The 18,265-nt window shown below is 42.1% G+C and overlaps 1 protein-coding gene across 2 annotated transcripts in view; it reads right to left on the reverse strand.

Annotated features, from left to right (window-relative positions):
* mtus1b (microtubule associated tumor suppressor 1b) overlaps window positions 1–15,068 on the reverse strand; it is a 100,486-nt gene extending 85,418 nt beyond the window's left edge. For both annotated transcript variants that reach the window (XM_019879668.1, XM_019879665.1), the window contains exon 1: window positions 14,842–15,068. The gene's annotated coding sequence lies outside the window, so the exon portion shown is untranslated. The remainder of the gene's footprint in view (window positions 1–14,841) is intronic.
* Between the last annotated feature and the right edge of the window lie 3,197 nt (window positions 15,069–18,265).

An 18,265-nucleotide genomic window follows, 5' to 3' on the forward strand; every position in this document is an offset into this window, starting at 1 on the left:
TGTGAGTATGATAAAAATCTGGTAAACTGTAAATTCAGGACAGAAGGTCTGAAGGCAAGAAAACGGTTAAAATACCTTAAGGGGTAAGTAGAAAAAAAGTGAATGCATTGCGCAGAGAGAGAAAAGGACGAATGCGTTGCGCAGAGAGGTAAGTCAAGTGAAAATAAGGTTTTAAGAATAAATTGTAAGAATAAGACCAAAGTTTGAAATAGAAAAAGAAAAAGAACAAAAAGCTAAAGGAAATTCAATTTGAGCTATATTGCATTTCATGGGCGGCTTGACCACTGCCGTCGACATTGGAAAAAGAAAAAATGAATAACCAAAGTAACTCCGACAAAGTTATGATAGACAAGGCAGCGATGATGCCTCCTCCACCGTATGGGGTGAGGAGCGCTAAATTTGGGACCCCACTACAAGCGCCGAGTGGCCATCTGAACATAGGCGAGGAAAGGGGGATAACACATTCTAGCCATTTTACTGGCCCCCACCCGAATCCATTGTGTGCCAAGCTTCCCCCTGATCTGCCCAGGGTGGTTCATAAACAAGTGGTAAAATTAGAAAAATGTATGCAAATTAAACAGGATATTGAGAGCATGAGTGTTTGGGATGCGACCACCTTTATAAGTAATGAGACTGAATTGACGAGGCAAATGTTGCTGGATTTGCCTAAAATTGACTATGACATACAGTTGTGGGCGATAGACTGGCTTAAGAGTAAGTATTTACCCAAAGAAATTATGGACCTTTTAGCGGGAATAGCCTCTGGCAAATTGACTAGGTTGAATGACAGAAAATCAGACGCACTGAGGTCCCCTTATCCGACTCCATTCGGTCCCCTACAACAATTGGCGTTTGAATTGTTATCTGAGGTACACCCAATGACTTATTTGGTTAATTGTATAGATGCTTGGGGGACTGCAACTGGGCAGGACCCCAATAGTCATCCATTGAATCAAGCTTTGTTCAGGCAAGCAGTGCTGGGGGGTTGTCCGTCTGATGTGCAGAAAATGATGACTAACTCTCCCACTCTCTCCACTTCAGACGACGCGAACCGGCGAACTCATTTCCTATATTATGTGCAGCAATCCCGAATCGAAGCCAAGGAAGAGACTGAGAAAACATCCAAGCTACAGAACAACTTTTTGAATTCACGAATACAAGAGTCTAAGAGAGCCTCCAGTAATGAATGCAAAAAAGAGAAACTTGGGAGATCTAATAAAATGTCAATCAGTGTCTCTCAACAGGCTCCACCATAGCTGATCACACCCCCACCACAGCTCCAAGACCCACCTCAACATTACGGCCTGCCTACAAGGCAGGGCCGAGACGCATGGCTGGGGGAGGTCCGAGACGGGAAGGTGGGCGTGGACGAGGAAGTCACGGGAGCCAAGCTGGCTGTTTCATTTGTGGTGATGTGAATCATTAGACACGGAAATGCCCACACCGCCGGCACCCACCTGTTCATCAATCAGGCTATGATCAATGAGCTCCGACTCCTCCTCCACAAAACCCAAAACGATGACAAGCTACGGCACCCCCACATGGACAAAACCCATCTGCTCCATGGGTACCCGAATCCCCAACAATAGGGATCACCGCTGGCCTCACGGAAAGACTGTCATGAACCTGAACATGCTGGACCACATTTGCTCCTAATGCCTGCTGACACAAGGCTGACTATTGCTAAAGTCAGCTGATGACCCACCACTGAACTCTGTCTTCCAACAGTATCGGCTTTGGTCTCCTTAGACTTCCTCCATATGACCTTACCATCCGCTGATCGATCCTTCCCACTGCACAATGCTTTTGACAAACTAGAGAAAGAAATTTATCGCATGGCCTGGTTGGATGAAACACAAGGCAATTTATTCAATGTTCCCTCCTCCTCAATTATTGTAGGTCTTGAAGGGTGTGGCAGCCGGAGTGGACCTGTCAGAGGATCTCATCTCATTGACTGGTATCTATGCCTGGCATGGCCGCTCCGCACGTACTGTTTTTGTCGTCTACTCAAATATACAAAAATTCTCATTCGTACACTTTTTTCCTGTAATCGATTTAGCAAATGTTTTTTCCATATACCACTTTCAGAATTGTATAGGGAAATTTTCTCATTCTCTCACCTTGGAGTTAAATTACGCTACGCTCGTTTGCCCCACGTATTCAATTTTGTCTTTTGGAACTTTTATTCAAGTGCTTAAACAGCTACCCTACTCTTTCCAACCTCCAGATGGCGTTGTACTTATTCGGTATGGTAATGTTCTTCTCGATGCAGCATCTGAGATTTGCTGCTTGGAAGCCACGAGGTGGCTCCTTTCACGTTTGGCTTTTTGCGATTCCAAACTATCGCACGGAAAAATTACAATACGCACTGCCTTTGCGTTTTTGGGGAGATTGAACACATCAGAAGGTACAGCGATGCCGGCTTCTCTTGTGCGGCCTGATCTAGCTGTTTTACTTGGATGTTTCCGAAAAAGAGGACTCTGTTTCTGTAGTTCTTTTTCAGTAAAGAGACGGGAACGTGAATGACAGGAATGCGAACATCAGGGAAGTAAAAGACTAATTTTGACAAATTTTGACATACGTCAGCATGCAACTGGACCCAATTGAACAAAAACATTCAGCATGCATCAGATATGCGGCAGCATGAGGCAAATGTTTACAAAAACAGCAGCAGGAACATCGATTAAACATAGCGTGAAGAAAAACAAACTGAGACAGGCCCCGCTAAAACCAAAAGAAGTACGTAATAACTGCAGGGCACATATTAGAAGGACTTCGCACGTAGAAGTAGGAAATGACAAAGCAGACAAGATGAATAAAGAGACAGCAGACTACGACTTGAGTTAGTCAGTGATGGTAGTGGAATCAAGAATTGGAAAATGTATGTTTTCCCAACTAACCACCTTATTTCAGACCAAGAGAGGGCATCCCGGAGGAGAAGAACTAACCGGGCGGCCGGGGATGAGACTGGTTTGTATCGGCATGAAATTGATGGACATCCAGTCTTGTCAGCAACTAAATTGAAGACTCCAATTTGGGAGGCATGGGTTTTTCATCTGCAATTCAAGGTAAGCTCGAACCAATGAATCAGAGGCTTATATCAAAAACTCCTATGGTGATGACGTCGGAGAAATTGGATTGGGATGAGGCGCTGCCACTTGCGCTGCTCACCAGGAGGCCCACTATTAATTCCGCCACAGGTTTCACACCTTTGAAGATGGAACGTGACCAGGAGTTCCACGCTCCATGGCAATCCGTGGAACCGGGCACTCTCCAACAGAAAATTCTATTCCCCATAAAGCAAAAATAGACTCATTGAGTGTTCTCGTCCCTCAATTCAAGGAGCAGACATGACCGGTGTGGACATCCCTCATGTGCTGGCTGCGAAGCCACAGACGTGTCCTGAGCAGATGCATCTGAGGGCCTTAAAGCGGGAATGGCACCAGCTGAGTTGAATGGGACCACACATAGTGACACAAAGGACCTGTCATGCTGTCTACCTGGATGGAAAGCAACAGCCCCAAGAAGCATCTCCAACTTCAAAGTGACATTCGGAAGGACAACTGGACGTGAAACCAAGATAAAGTACTCAGGCGGCCCAGAACTAATAACACAGATCTTTCTGATTAAACCGGTCATTTTGGTCTCCATTCCTACACTGACGTGGGGGATTGGTGTCAAGCTTTACTAAGACTTCTATTTCCGGTTGTAGGTAGTGCTTTGCACAAGATAGGATTGGTTGTTCCACTTTTGACAAGAGGTTTTGACATAGATGATTTTGTGATCACAATATTAATTGTGATCAAGAGAGGGATTGTTAAGGAATTTGTTCCTTACTGTGATTTTATTTAGCCCCTCTCTGTTGTTGGTTCTGTTCAAACACGAAACCAAAGAATGTAGAATGCTGTTGGAGGTATTTACTGCTCACTGTGATTACAATCACCTTTAGTGCCCCTCGACCCCCACCACTTTTAGGGCCCCCTCCAGAGGACATGTTTGACATCAAAAGAGTAACTGTTATCTCAAGCATCTGTGTTCCTGCCATCACACCGAAGATCAGACTGAAGACAATAGTGGGTAGTGGTGATCTGGTCTCACCTCACCACTCATAACTTTTTCCAACTAGACCGGGTCAGATGACATGTACATTTCTTTGTTTCCAGGATTTGCATGGAGGCATAACTGCCCGCCTCTCATTATCATATTGTCCCTATATATTCTCATGACTGCATTTTTTCTACGCTTGCTGACGAGATCTGAAACTCTCAGAAGCCCGAATCGATTCGTGTTGCGTTGTGATGAACTGAAGAAAAGACGACGTGGTGTTGGGTCTGCTTCCACCTTATAGAGAAATAAAAGAACCTGTGTCCAAGGAGGGCCTTAAGGAATTGGGCAGATCCCCTCCTCTACAACAGCTGGAACAGGCTCCAGCACGCCCCGCGACCCTTGTGAGGATAAGCGGTTCAGAAAATGGATAGATGGTCCTGATATTGTCGCCATAGTGTGTATAAACATTTTCATCACTAGTTTAGAATTCACTCACCCCATAATGTGAAATGCATGCAGTATTTGCGGCCCAGTGGTCGACTGGTTAGCGTGTCGACCTCACAGTGCAGAGGTGCAAGGTCCAGCCTTCCTGTCTGGAGTTTGTATGTTCTTCCCGTGCCTGCGTGGGTTTTCTCTGGGTACTCAGGTTTCCTCCCACATTCCAAAAACATGCATGGTAGGTTAATGGAACAATCTAAATCAGGTGTCACCAACATTTTTGGGGGTGAGAGCAACTTCATGTGTACTGATTGTGTGAAAAGCTACCAAATTGATGCACGTCTGTAATAACATATTTGTCCAAAATACCTTCAATAATATGAGCAAGTTACTTTTAATATTTGATGATTTAAATTGTCAGACTTTGATCGTGTTTAAAAATGTCTCACAATACTGCCAGTGTTTGCATTTTTAAATCATAATTTCTACTAGCAAATCACAATGTCCAGGCACTGGCGGGCTACTCAGGTGGTCTTCACGGGCGACCTGGTGCACGCGGGCACCATGTTGGTGACCCCTGATCTAAATTATTCTTAAGTGTGATTGTGAGTGGGAATAGTTGTTCGTCTACATGTGCCCTGCGATTGGCTGGCAACCAGTTCAAGGTGTCCCCCGCTGACTGCCTGAAGTCAACTGGGATAGGCTTCAGCACACCCCGCTACCCTTGTGAGGATAAGCGGATCAGAAAATGGATGGATGGAAGGTGTTAAATGAGGCGCCACGGCAAGGCCAACTATTTAGCTTATGACGAGGCTTGCTGCCTAGCTATACTAAACGTTATGTTGAAACCAATACATTTTAACATCTTCCAAGGGTCACAGGAGCTGTTAGTAAACTCAAATTTATACAACACGGATCTACTATATGACTGTAGTGATGCCAGAACACGAACAGCACACACACTCTCTCTCTCTCTCTCTCTCTCTCTCTCTCACACACATTCCACACTCATGATCAGAGTGACATGTTCACAACCTCGAAAATAGAAGTACTCAAGCAACAGACCATGACACGTTTGCCACAACCCCACAATGGCAACAATACAATGCACGTAACCCAGTTGATTAAAATATAGCAATATGTTAGTGTTAAAAAAATGTTCCTCCTCATCTTTAACTCTTTGAGCGCCATTAACCTGAAGTGATATCAATGGGTAACCTAACAAGGAGTGCTGTCAACGTCAATTGCCATCCAGCCATCCAGGGTTTCCCCAATGTCCTACAAAGCTGATGGCCCGTCAGGAAACACAAATCATTGTTGCATTTCATTCAGGACGGAAACCTGGCTACACGCCGAGATTCCCCATGCTTCAGTGCAACTGTACTTGAGGCTAACCGTGCCACAAAATGAAGTTTCATCACCAGATAAAGATGTCCAATAACGCGCAGACTATAACTAACAGCAATCAAACGTATGTATGTATGAAGCGACCAATAAATGTCCTGGTTCAATTAGAGCTGGTGTTTAAACAGTCGTCATCAGGCTGTTCATATTTTGACCGCTACTTTGTGAACAATGCCCTAAGAAACAGGATGATGAATGCCACCCAACTCCAGGCATGTTTAAGGGAGGTGAGAGGCACCCAAGTGTTACGTCAGACCATTGGAAACAGCTTACATCAGGGTGGTGTGTGTGCTAGAAGACCAGACGACCATACAACCCACATAACATTATTAATCCCGTGATTGTGCCCCGACATGAACAACACGGGCCTAATTTCATTTTAATGGACAATAATACTCCAGCTCATCGAGGTCACATCATCAGGGAACGGCTGTTGGAGACTGGTGTACCTCAAATGGAATGACCTGCACTTTCTCCAGACCTGAATCCTATTGAAAATGTGCGGCTCAAACCTCTGCACGCCAGAACCTCAATGACCTGAGGGCTGCCCTTCAAGAAGGGTGGGATGCTATGCCTGAACAGACAATAAGTCGACTTGTGAACAGCATGAGACGTGGTTGTCAACCTGTAATTGATGCTCAAGGGCACATGACAAGCTATTGGGACGTTGAAATTTTTTGTTGTGGTGTACCCACCATTGTTGTTAACTTTTGTTTCAATGAATTGAGATGAGGAAATTACCAGGGCATCCTTCTACTTAAATGTCGCATTTTCATGATATGATATCACTGTCACGTGAAGTTTTTATATTTTCCATACATTTCAACTGAAAGCCAAATATCCCTAACTTTTTGGGAGTAGTGTATACACAGTAAAACACTCCCACGCGCAGTCTAGCTTTAATGTTCCTGACAGAATTTTAAAAATAGAAAAATTAAGATAAATTGTCCAGGAAGGAGGAAAGGAAGGAAATAAGAGACATTATTTTCTTCTGCCACCACAGATAGCACTGTATGTGGTGTACAGCAGTGGCCAAAAGTTTTGAGAATGACACATGCATTAATTTTCACGAAGTCTACTGCCTATTTTTTTATGATGACAATTTGCAAGTACTCCAGAATGCTTTGAAGAGTGATCAGAAGGATATTAATAAATTGCAAAGTCCCTCTGCCATAAAAACAAGTTTAATTAAGCTTTTAAAGAGAGCATTTCAGTTGCTGTGAAAAAAGCTTCCGGGCCCAGAAATTAATTGACAGCATGCCAGGGAGAATTGCAGAGGTCTTGAAAAAGAAGGGTCAGCACTGCAAATATTGACTCGTTACAAAAACTTTATGTAATTGCCTGGAAAATCCTTTGACGCTCATGAAATGCTTGTAATTATTTCAGTTTATCATAGTCACATCTTAGAAAAACATCTAAAAACATTGAAGCAACAAACTTTGTGAAAACCAATACCCATTCTCAAAACCTATGGCCATGACTGAAAGTCGTGTTGATAGTTGTTGAATGTTGTTGAATGTTGTTAAAAATTAACAAAGCTTGAATCTTTTTATTTGATTGAATTTTTATTCATTCATCCAAGATATTTTATTTCTATATTTCAATGGTGATGTACAGTACCATATCGCTGAGAATAAAAAGATAATTCTATTTTAAAAGGATGTACACACATTATTTTTGCTCTATTATGATTCAGAATGTCAGTGGCATTTAAAACAAACAGCAATAAACAAATAATATTCTTGTTTATTGCAAAAGTATCTGGTTAAATATATCGTCAGGAAAGAATTGTTATTGTTATAAGAATTGTTATCTCTTATTAGCAATCCAGTTTGCAGAAGTTTTCAACAAGATAACAGTCAAACCATTCCAGGAAACGTTCATTGACTCGACTGTCCGTCGAGCTGCAAGCAATTCACTCTGAGCATGGAAATTGCCAGAATCGCTTTATTGTTTTTCAAAGTCTCGTAGATTTGAGTCTTTCCGACTCCAAGAGTCTCCGTAATATTTCGTACTTTGTAACCCGCTTCTTCATTTAATCAAATACATATCACTTTCTCTTCCACGATCATGACCTCTTCGTTTGGATGCCATGATCTACAGGACGTAAATGTAAATGAATGAAATTAAAAACTTTCGCAATTCCAGTAAAACTCACTGCAATCAAGAGTCACTTGCATGTCGCCGTTTTGGATCCAATGATAGAAAATAGCGGCAGCGCAGACAAACTTATTCCGTCGTATCGAGCGGGGGTTGCTGGAGTTGGCGCTACTGCGGGCTTCTGTATGGCTACTGGAACTTCTGTTGTTATGAATCGATCGTTAATGTAATATAGTAGTAGAAAGTTTAATGCATAAGTTGTTTTGTTTTTACCGGGTTCGAAAATTCCCGTTTGACAGAGGTCCGCAGGTGATAGATAAGATTTCTCCCTCTTTCTCTCCCTGTCTCTTTGTCTCCACCTCCCTCCCTGTGCTCTGCAACTTCAAGTTACTGCGCCACCTGCCGTTGAAATACCTGTCATTACAAGTCCAAATGAAATGAATGCAATCATTCATATCGAACCTTAATTGTGTACCAACCGTTGGCGGGCCGGATTAAAAAGACCAACGGGCCGGATCCTGCCCGCGGGCCGTAGTTTGCCCACCTCTGCTCTAAATTGTCCCGAGCTCATTCAATGCCAAAGATGTGTTTTTTAAGAATCCAGGCATTCAATCCCAGGTACGTCTTTAATTATTTTCATACGTGGTAGGGTAAAGATGGGTCTGAAAATGGCTGGCACTGAATGAGCAAATTGCGATTGTGAGTGTGAATGTTTTTTGTTTTTGTTTTTTTTTGTCTATGTGTGCCCTGCAATTGGCTGGCAACCAGTTCAGGGTGTCCCCCGCCTACTGACCAAAGACAGCTGAGAGAGGCTCCAGCATGGCCGCGACCCTTGTGACGATAAGCGGATTAGAAAATGGTTCAATTTTAGAATTATTTTATTTGATATTAAAATACAACTAGCATTATTTAACAGATTTCAAGTTCCCAAATATTGGGCGCTAAATGGTGCATTCACTTACTATAAGGCCCACCGCACACGGTGCAGCTGAACCCAATTGAACTGTCGCGCAGCGTGCAGGTTTTGGCAACTAGTTTCCATGGGTGACCCGCTGTCAGCCGTTAGTTTTGCTGTGATTCGAAATTTAAATCACAGGTGTATGGCATCGCACTTTCACAGATGTACCAGCCAATCAAAAATGACGTGTCACGTAACTCGAGCTTTCACAACCAAAATATGCGTTTCCGGGTGTAAGCGAAATTCAGCCAGCCGCTGCCATTGCAACTCCGTAAAACAATTAAGTAAAATTAAGTTGAAAAACTGCATCATGTTTAACAGTAATACTCAGCTACAATTATCATGTCTTTATGTAATTAACTTGTTCATTACAAATACAGTGATCAGCAGAACTGTTTTAAAACCTTTTCTTTTGGAAGGGAGGAAGATTGAGAGGCAATTTGGGACTTTAGAACACTATTTTTCTGCATACTCAAGCTCCATCAATCATCATAGCAGACTCTTGCTTCAAATTGCAAGTCTGAGCAGAGAGCGCAATATAACTCCATCCACATTCAGCTGCAAAAATGTCACTCCCTCTCACCGTACCAACAACTCTACAGACACACACACACACACACACACACCCACACACACACACACACACACACCCACACACACACACACACACACACCCACACACACACACACACACACACCCACACACACACACACACACACACCCACACACACACACACACACACACCCACACACACACACACACACACACCCACACACACACACACACACACACGCGCGCGCCCACACACAGGTTGAACTGCACACTTGAACTGAACAAGCAACAAGATTTGACGTGAAAAAAAACATTTGTAGCTTTGCTTGCAGTAAAGCGACATTGAACATGGAGGTGATGGTGGGGGGTTTAAAAACTTCAGCACTGCAATTCAGTGCACCTGGGTCATTTTGCCGCACTGTGGCAATTGGTGTTGGCCACTCCCATAGCACTTTTGCTGTGGGTTTTAAACGCAGTGTTATGCAGGATAGACGTGTTTGGGAGGTATCAAAATTAGTTGAGTATCAAATTAATTAAGTGAGCTACAACTATTTTAATTATCAAGTAATAGTTAAGAGCAGTTGTTTCACTTAAAAAATTTCCATCTGCTCTCATTTCGGCCTTTCAACAGTAATTATTCTCGGATTTTGTGATGTGTAATAAAAGCAGACTGATTATCTTTTGAGTTTAAGAAAAAACAAAGACATTTGTGAACATCTGCTTTTACTTTGGAAAACAATGACTGAATCAAAACTGAATCAAATTTTAAAACATTTGGGAAGTACAAGATCAATCCCACTCGTGTGATATTACTGAATTGTTGTTGAGCTGTTTTTATCGCTACACAATATTTAATAGACAATAATAATCAGTTAATAAACAGTAATCATGAAAAATGGTTTTCTAATACGCTTTGATGCAAAATAAAATTGTATCTTGATTTTTCAATTAATTGATAGAATAATTAATTAGATTGCTCAAATCTACAATTATTATGAGATCATGACAATCCTTGTCATATCCTTACCCAACATACAGAGTTAAATTACACAAAACATGGCTATTATGCGGTTGCTAGTTTTCCAAATATTATCAGAGTGATTGATTTTCTGTGGCACATTGACAAGGCATTTTTGTTTGCCTCTTCCACTAACACAACCAATTCCATCACTTAAAACTTCATTTTCAATTATCACGCCTGGGGACTATTTAGAGCAGGGGTGCCCAAAGTTTTTGGACCGAAGATCTACTTTTCGATCAGCTAACCTCCTGGGATCTACCCTTACCGGCACACGGCGCGCGCACACACGCGCGCACATCCACGCACGCACGCACGCACACACACAAACACACACACACACACACACACACACACACACACACACGCCATGATGAGAAACAGCCTGAAACTGAGACATGCGATGCACTTTTGCAGCCTGTTAACTATCGTAGCTCACACGTAGAGTTTTAAAGTGCTCCCCTGGGCCCTCCTAGTTTCCTATTCTTTGCCCGTGCCCTCGGTGAATTGTACACGAAGCAAACTCTGAATGAGAATAATGACGATAAATGATAGAGCGCAACAGCTCTGATCACAAGCTGCAATTGCAGACTGCTGAGTGCTAACAACTTCCGGAGACTGATAGGATGATTAGGGTGCAGCGTACATTAACACAAAAAATTATATTACTAACATGTACAAAAATATATTACTAACATGTACAAAGACAGACAAATGGTTGTTTGTTTTTTTTCCTCCTCGACGCTCCTCGGATCTACTTGGGACCTTTCTTAGTTCTACCGGTAGATCAGGATCGACGTAATGGGCACCCCTGATTTAGAGTGTTTCACTAACCTGCCATGCATGTTTTTGGAATGTGGGAGGAAAGCGAAGTACCCGGGGAAAACCCAAACAGGCACAGAGAGAACATGCGAACTCCACACAGCAAGGCCAGAGCCCCGAATCGAAACCTGGACATCTGTACTGTGAGGTGGAGGGCTAAGTAGTCGGCCACCGTGCTGCTATTCTAAAAAGTGTCACCCTCTTATCACATGAGGGATCTCAACAGTGTATAATTGCTGTTTCTAAACACTTGATAGAAGAATAGGACAATGCGAAGAACAACTTGTGATGCAACTTGAAATACTGTGACAGCACCAATGTTCAGCGTATACACTGGTGGTGCACAGTGGTGTAGTGGGGATTTTTTAAGTGGGTGTACGCGATTCTGGGATGTTCTATATATACATACAGAACATCAATCATAGGCTTCAACACCAGTTGAACTAACGTTAAATTTAATGTTTTACTACTCCAAAATAATCACAGGCCAACGTTATTAAGCATAACTCGCATTAGGGCTAAAACCGAAATAAAAATTGAATGTGGAAGTCGGGAGAAGTGGGTGGACGGCGTACCCCCGCGTACCACGCCCACTACACCCCGGGTGGTGCACGATTGCAATGTTTCCCAACCTTTATTGAGCCAAGACCAGTTTACAGTCGTAAAATCTCACTGCACACCAGGGGCGTCACTAGGTTTCAAGAACAAGGGGGGCTTAGCCCCAAGGGGAACACGGCCCCTTTAGGGGGGTCCGGGGGCATGGCCCCCCCGGGAGAAATTTTTTCTACATTCTATTAAAAATCCATCAATTCCGTGCACTTTGAGAGCAAAATGAAGAGGCTATGAAGAACTACACACGTCACATTAGTATCCTCTTTACTATGATGGGGCTTCCTCCCCTGGACTTTAACTGGACTAGATAATAGAAATTATAAAGAGTTCAAAAGTTCAATCTTGGTTGTTCAAGGGAATTAAAAGGATGCCCGATAACATAACCTATATGACAGTAGGCCTATATTCCTCTCTCCCAAAATGTATGAATATATGCTTAGCCCCCAGAAGACTATGTATTTTGAGATGTCTGCCGTGATTTTGGTGTTATATAAATAAAGTATCATTATTGTGTCAACACAGTACAGTTGAATGTAGTGGGCAATAAAATAATTGTCTTACAGCTATCTAGAATAAATAAATTGCCTTTCCACTTTCAGGAAAATTGAATGCTTTAATACTGTCCAACAACAAATGGAAGATTCACACATTTATCACCAACAAAAATTATTAAAAAAAATATAACAATGTGCCATTCTTCACAGTTAAAAATTCTTATACTCATAAAATAATACAAAAAGTATTAAATGATTGTACCCAAGTAAAAGTAAAATACTTGTTGAAAAAATAACTTTAGTAAAAGTAGTAAAAGAAGTAGTATTAAACTCAAACAAAATACTCAAAAACAAAATACTCAATTTGAGTACTTTTACACTTAGTTACTTTGCCTCTCTGCCCATCTCCAAGACTGTCCATTCACTTGGTGGGTGGAAGCATCAAAGAAAGCCTTCTGTTTTTAAGAGTTGCAAATCGGTCAATCACTCTGTTGTGACTGATATGCTCAAGTGTGTTCTTTTCAATGGACATGACTGCAAGACTGTGAAGTCTTTTCTGACCCATTGTTTGATGCAGCCATGAGTGAAGCCGACGCAGTGCACTAAAGGACCTTTCACATGAGCAGCTACTTACAGGAACTGTTACAGTGCAGTTTCTGCTGCTACTGGAGATATTTTAGCGGACTATAGTCACTAGTTTTACCAGCATGGATGAATTGAATACTTAATTTACCTTTCTAAAAAACTGTCGAATATCCATCCTGTCGACTCAACCTGACTTTCGGCAATGAACTGTCAGTTGTTGCGTTAGCATTTGATGTGGCGATGGTGACACACACGTCAAATGCTAACGCAACACCTGCTGCGTTCAGGAAACCTGGGAGATTTAACATTACAATAATGGCAGGTTATCGAAATATAATTGAAAATGGCCACATTACATTGAATTCGATGCAATATATTAGCAAAAGTAAAGGAAAAATAAATAATACTTTTTTTTTAATAATGCAATGAAATTATTTAGGGGGGGCTAAAGACATTTTTAGGGAGGCTGAAGCCTCCCTAAAATAGGCCTAATGACGCCGATGCTGCACACCACCAAAACAAAAATGTCACCCAAAATATAAACACTGAACTGATGATAAGCTCGTCTGGCATTATCCATTCATTTACTCACTCGGTGTTAAATTTGGGCCATTTCATTCAACACAGAGCTGACACACCCACAGGAAGCCATGACTTATTCTTTTTAAGAATGGTTTATTGTACCTTGTGACATCCAATTGAGCAATGAGTTGCTCTGACCGTCACTATACATCACGTGCATAGGTTGAAGAACAAATATATATATATATATATATATATATATATATATATATATATAAAACATTTTTTTTGCCTTCAAAAGTAAACAAATATATAATTAAAAAAAGAATTAAAAATCAAATATGAAATTCAGGGGCAACAATTTCCTCAAGATTTCCCCAACTTGTTTTGCACTGTATAATTGATTAATAATTATTTCAGAGAAATAAATTGAGGTTGCAGAATTTCCGGATTCCCACTTGATCCCAGAGGATCTCTCTCGAGTGTGTCACGCCAGCCTCGTTGGAAATCACTGGCTTAAAAACACAACGCCACAGACCTCAGCCATTCTCATTTGCAGACAACATTGATTTGAAAGAATGTATCAGATGGACAGGACAGCAATAATGAACTGCATTGAGTGAGAGCTGTTTCTTAAATGCTAACATTGTCAGAAAGGGTTTTATTGAATCTTCGCTGGACATATCATTCGTTGACATATCCTGACAAATTGGGGAGCTCTGGGAATTCAAATATCTCACAAGAGCAACACAACTGTCGCCTTCATACAGTAGGTCTTCTTTGGCATTGCATCGAGCACCATAGCGACCCCAAAACAATTCTTCATAATGTCGCCACTCAAACGTACAGTACACTGCCATACCCTCAGACTAATGACATGGTTTTAATGTATTCCAAATTTTACACGTGAAGTTACTTAATTTCTAAACATGTACTGCGGAGTGTTGTTAACACAGCCCCTACCTTTACCGACAAACAGCAAAACGCACATTTCCATCGTCACATTTTCCAGCCGAGAATTTCAGGTTTGGTAAAATATATGGTTTCTTTGACTTCACATCATCTTAAAGAGTTATACCACTTTGCGTCAAATGTTTCGCAAACCTTTATTTCCATATCAAAGAGGGGCCGGAGGGATTGTAAAACATTTATTGACATAGTGTCATTTTCAATTACAACACGGCTCATATAACGTCACAGGTTAAGTATGAATCGCTGTTAAAGTTATCCGTGTTCAAAAAGACAACAGTAGCTAAAGTAGTAAGAAACACGTGAGGTTGAACTTACCGTCCTCAGCAGACCTAAGAAGGATTTATTCTGAGCAAGCAGCCTCACGCAGCTTTCACCTGCTCCGGCTCGGACGAAATGTAAACCACTTCTACAGCCTTTCTCCAAGCGCCACCTGAGACACGCCTACGCTTTCCCTGTCTCTCAAACCCACCACGCGCACAAGCAGACAAGTCAGACTCCAGACAGAAGACTTCCGTCAAGATTCGAAACCAGCAACTTCTCGATTGTGTGCAGGCGCTCAAGAGGTGGTTGGGGGTGCGGTATAGCCCCTGTCAGCAGGGGGGGAGCTACAGGGTGACCAAGGGGTCAATTCCATACAATACCTGGTACTATTCTGCTATTTTCACATGGATGCAGTATTCTTAAATTTCTTAGACCCCTTGATACTCTGACACATTTAAAAAATATATATATTAACTGCATAGTTAAAGAATAAATGTACAATTGACCGCAAACTCTAAAATAATTTGTTTTAGGTAAAGAACATTCAATTCGTCCAGTCACCATCAGCCAAAATCATTACTTCCACATCACAGCAAGTAAGCAACATGGCAGAAAAGTATTTTTTTTAATCATACAAAATACAGTCATAGTTTCATGAAATAAAATGCACACATATACCAATCTTGCACACATGCTCATAATACAAGCAGGAATAAACCAACATAAAAGAAACATTTAGAACCATGAAGAGATTGTGTGTCATTGTGTTTTCTAGATATGATTTGAATGAATGAGCCATTGATTGTAATATGCAAAATGGTGTCAGCCATCTGTGACAATTGATCATTCTGATTGCCTGTTCAGTGCATGAGATAGATATAGACAATAAGGTAGTACACAAAAGCCACTGCAAAGAGAATGGCATTATATTGTATATTAAATTAAGTAAAACAAATTGTTGCTTTTACATATATTTGTTCCTGCTTGATTATGAGTGTGATGGGCATTGTTCTGGACATTAATATTATTTCATGAGACCCCGAGTATGGATGGTATGATTAGGAATGGTGGACGCACACACCAACCCCCCTCACTGAGGTGTTGTGTCACCCTTGCCGCTCCTGCTTGTCAGAAATATGAGTGGCCCCTGTTAAGTCCCTCCAGCATTTTATTGGATATTCCAAATTATATTTATAGATGATTTTTGACACACACACACACACACACACACACACACACACACACACACACACACACACACACACACCCCTCGCCCCCTATGTATCAGTCAACCCTCCCGCCCCCTTTAGCCCCAGGAGAGAAAAAATCCTGGAACCGTCCCCGATTGTGAACAAATCGTAGTGCTGAGATGTCCTACACACGCTGTACTCGCTAAACTTGGGAACTATAATACAGTGTCAGTACTGGGAAATTTTGCTGCATGTTTAAATAAAAATATTAAGTTCATTTTTCCCCCACCTCTTTCATCAAATTACACTGGGTTCCTAATGAGCACAAGTACTTTAGATTGTTTGGGATTTCAAACCAGTAAATATTTTTCTTTTGTAACACTGCCATCTAAAGGTTGAAGAGTGACGTTGACGTGGCACAAACAGGGACAGCTGAACCCATGAACTATTCCTGTGGAGGATGCTAAACCCCAACAGAAATCTGCGTAGGCTCAGTTAAGTCGCAGCCATCATTTTATTTTACAAATTAAAATATTACTGATTTATTTAAATTAAAAAAGAATTAAAAATATCTAATAACCATTGTGTTCTAATTCAATCCCTGCTTGCATGTTTGTTCTGTGCCTGGGCCAGTGTCTCTTTTGGTCTTTGGGTATTACCTTTGGAAACAGATATTAAAAATACAAAAATCACTCATTATTTCAAAATTGAAATTCAGCCTAGCCATATCCATGTGTGGGATTATTAAGTTCTGTCTGTCTCTAGTAGACAGGGCTTTTAACAGGTGGCCCTAAAATCCATCCATCCATCCATTTTCAACACCACTTAATCTTAAAATTAAGAGGGTTTCTGGGAGTTGGCGGAGTCGATCCCAGCTGACTTTGGGCAGAAGACAGACTACACCCTGAACTAGTCATCAGCCAGTCACAGAGCACATATAGAGAGAAACAACCATTCACACCCGCATCCACACCGTCATTGAGTGGGATCCGATCCCACGCTGCCCACACACAAGTCAGGTGAGTACCCTGCTACACCATCAGCGACTGTGCCTAAAACCTGAGCAATTTGAATCAGTTATTTGAAGGAAATGTGAAACGTTTTGCCCAACTAACCAGCAATTTTAACCTACCCTCAAGGATCACTGTAGGTACTTAAAAATCAGAATCAGAATCATCTTTATTGGCCAAGTATGTAGAACACACAAGGAATTTGTCTCCGGTATAACACGCTGCATTGGCATCATCATAAACAAGGACATGACAAATAGGTATGGAAGGACATTTCGTAATGTAAGTGAACCGTAGTGCGGTGGTACCACCCAGTGACAACTGTGAGACAATGTGCAAAGTATCAAGCAGAGCTAAAGTGACTAGTGGTAGAATACAATACTATGACAGTTGTACAGTTGGTGCAGAAAATCATTGAACTATTTTAGAGACCAGTAGCAGTATTTGTTGTACAAGAAGAGTGACTACGTCGGTGACTGTTTAGGGAGTTAATGGCTCGAGGGAAAAAGCTGTTTAAGTGTCTGCTGGATTTGGTGCACATGGATCTGTAGCGCCTGCCTGAGGGGAGTAGCTGGAAAAGGTGGTGGGCAGGGTGCGGGGGATCCAGGAGGATTTTCCGTGCACTTGTTTTGATTCTAGCAGTGTGCAAGTCCTCAAGAGTGGGTAGGGCGGTGCCAATGATTTTTTTCCGCCGTCCTAACTGTCCGTTGAAGTCGGATTTTGTCCTTTTTTGTGGCGGCCCCAAACCAAACCGTGATGGAAGAACACAGGATTGATTCGATGACTGCCGTGTAGAACTGACGTAGCACCTCCTGTGGCAGACCATGCTTCCTCAGTAGCCTCAGGAAGTACATCTTCTGCTGGGCCCTTTTCAGGATGGAGATGGTGTTGACTTCCCACTTCATGTCCTGGGAGACTGTGATTCCCAGGAACTTGAAGGTCTCGACGGTTGACACAGGGCAGTTGGATATTGTGAGGGGCAACTGTGGTGAAGGATGTTTCCTGCAGTCCACGATCATCTCTACAGTCTTGAGCGTGTTCAGCCCGAGGTTGTGTCGGTTGCACCAGAGCTCCAGCTGCTCCACTTGTTGTCGGTACACAGACTCGTCGCCATCTTTGATGAGACCGATGACCGTGGTGTCGTCTGCGAACTTTATGAGTTTGACAGCTGGACTTATTGAGGTGCAATCGTTTGTGTAGAGGGAGAAGAGCAGTGGAGAGAGGACACATCCCTGTGGGGCTCCAGTGCTAGTGGTGTGTGTTGATGATGTTGTTCTT

The sequence above is a fragment of the Hippocampus comes genome, unplaced genomic scaffold (assembly GCF_001891065.2).
Source record: "Hippocampus comes isolate QL1 unplaced genomic scaffold, H_comes_QL1_v1.1 scaffold158, whole genome shotgun sequence".
Lineage (NCBI taxonomy): Eukaryota > Metazoa > Chordata > Actinopteri > Syngnathiformes > Syngnathidae > Hippocampus > Hippocampus comes.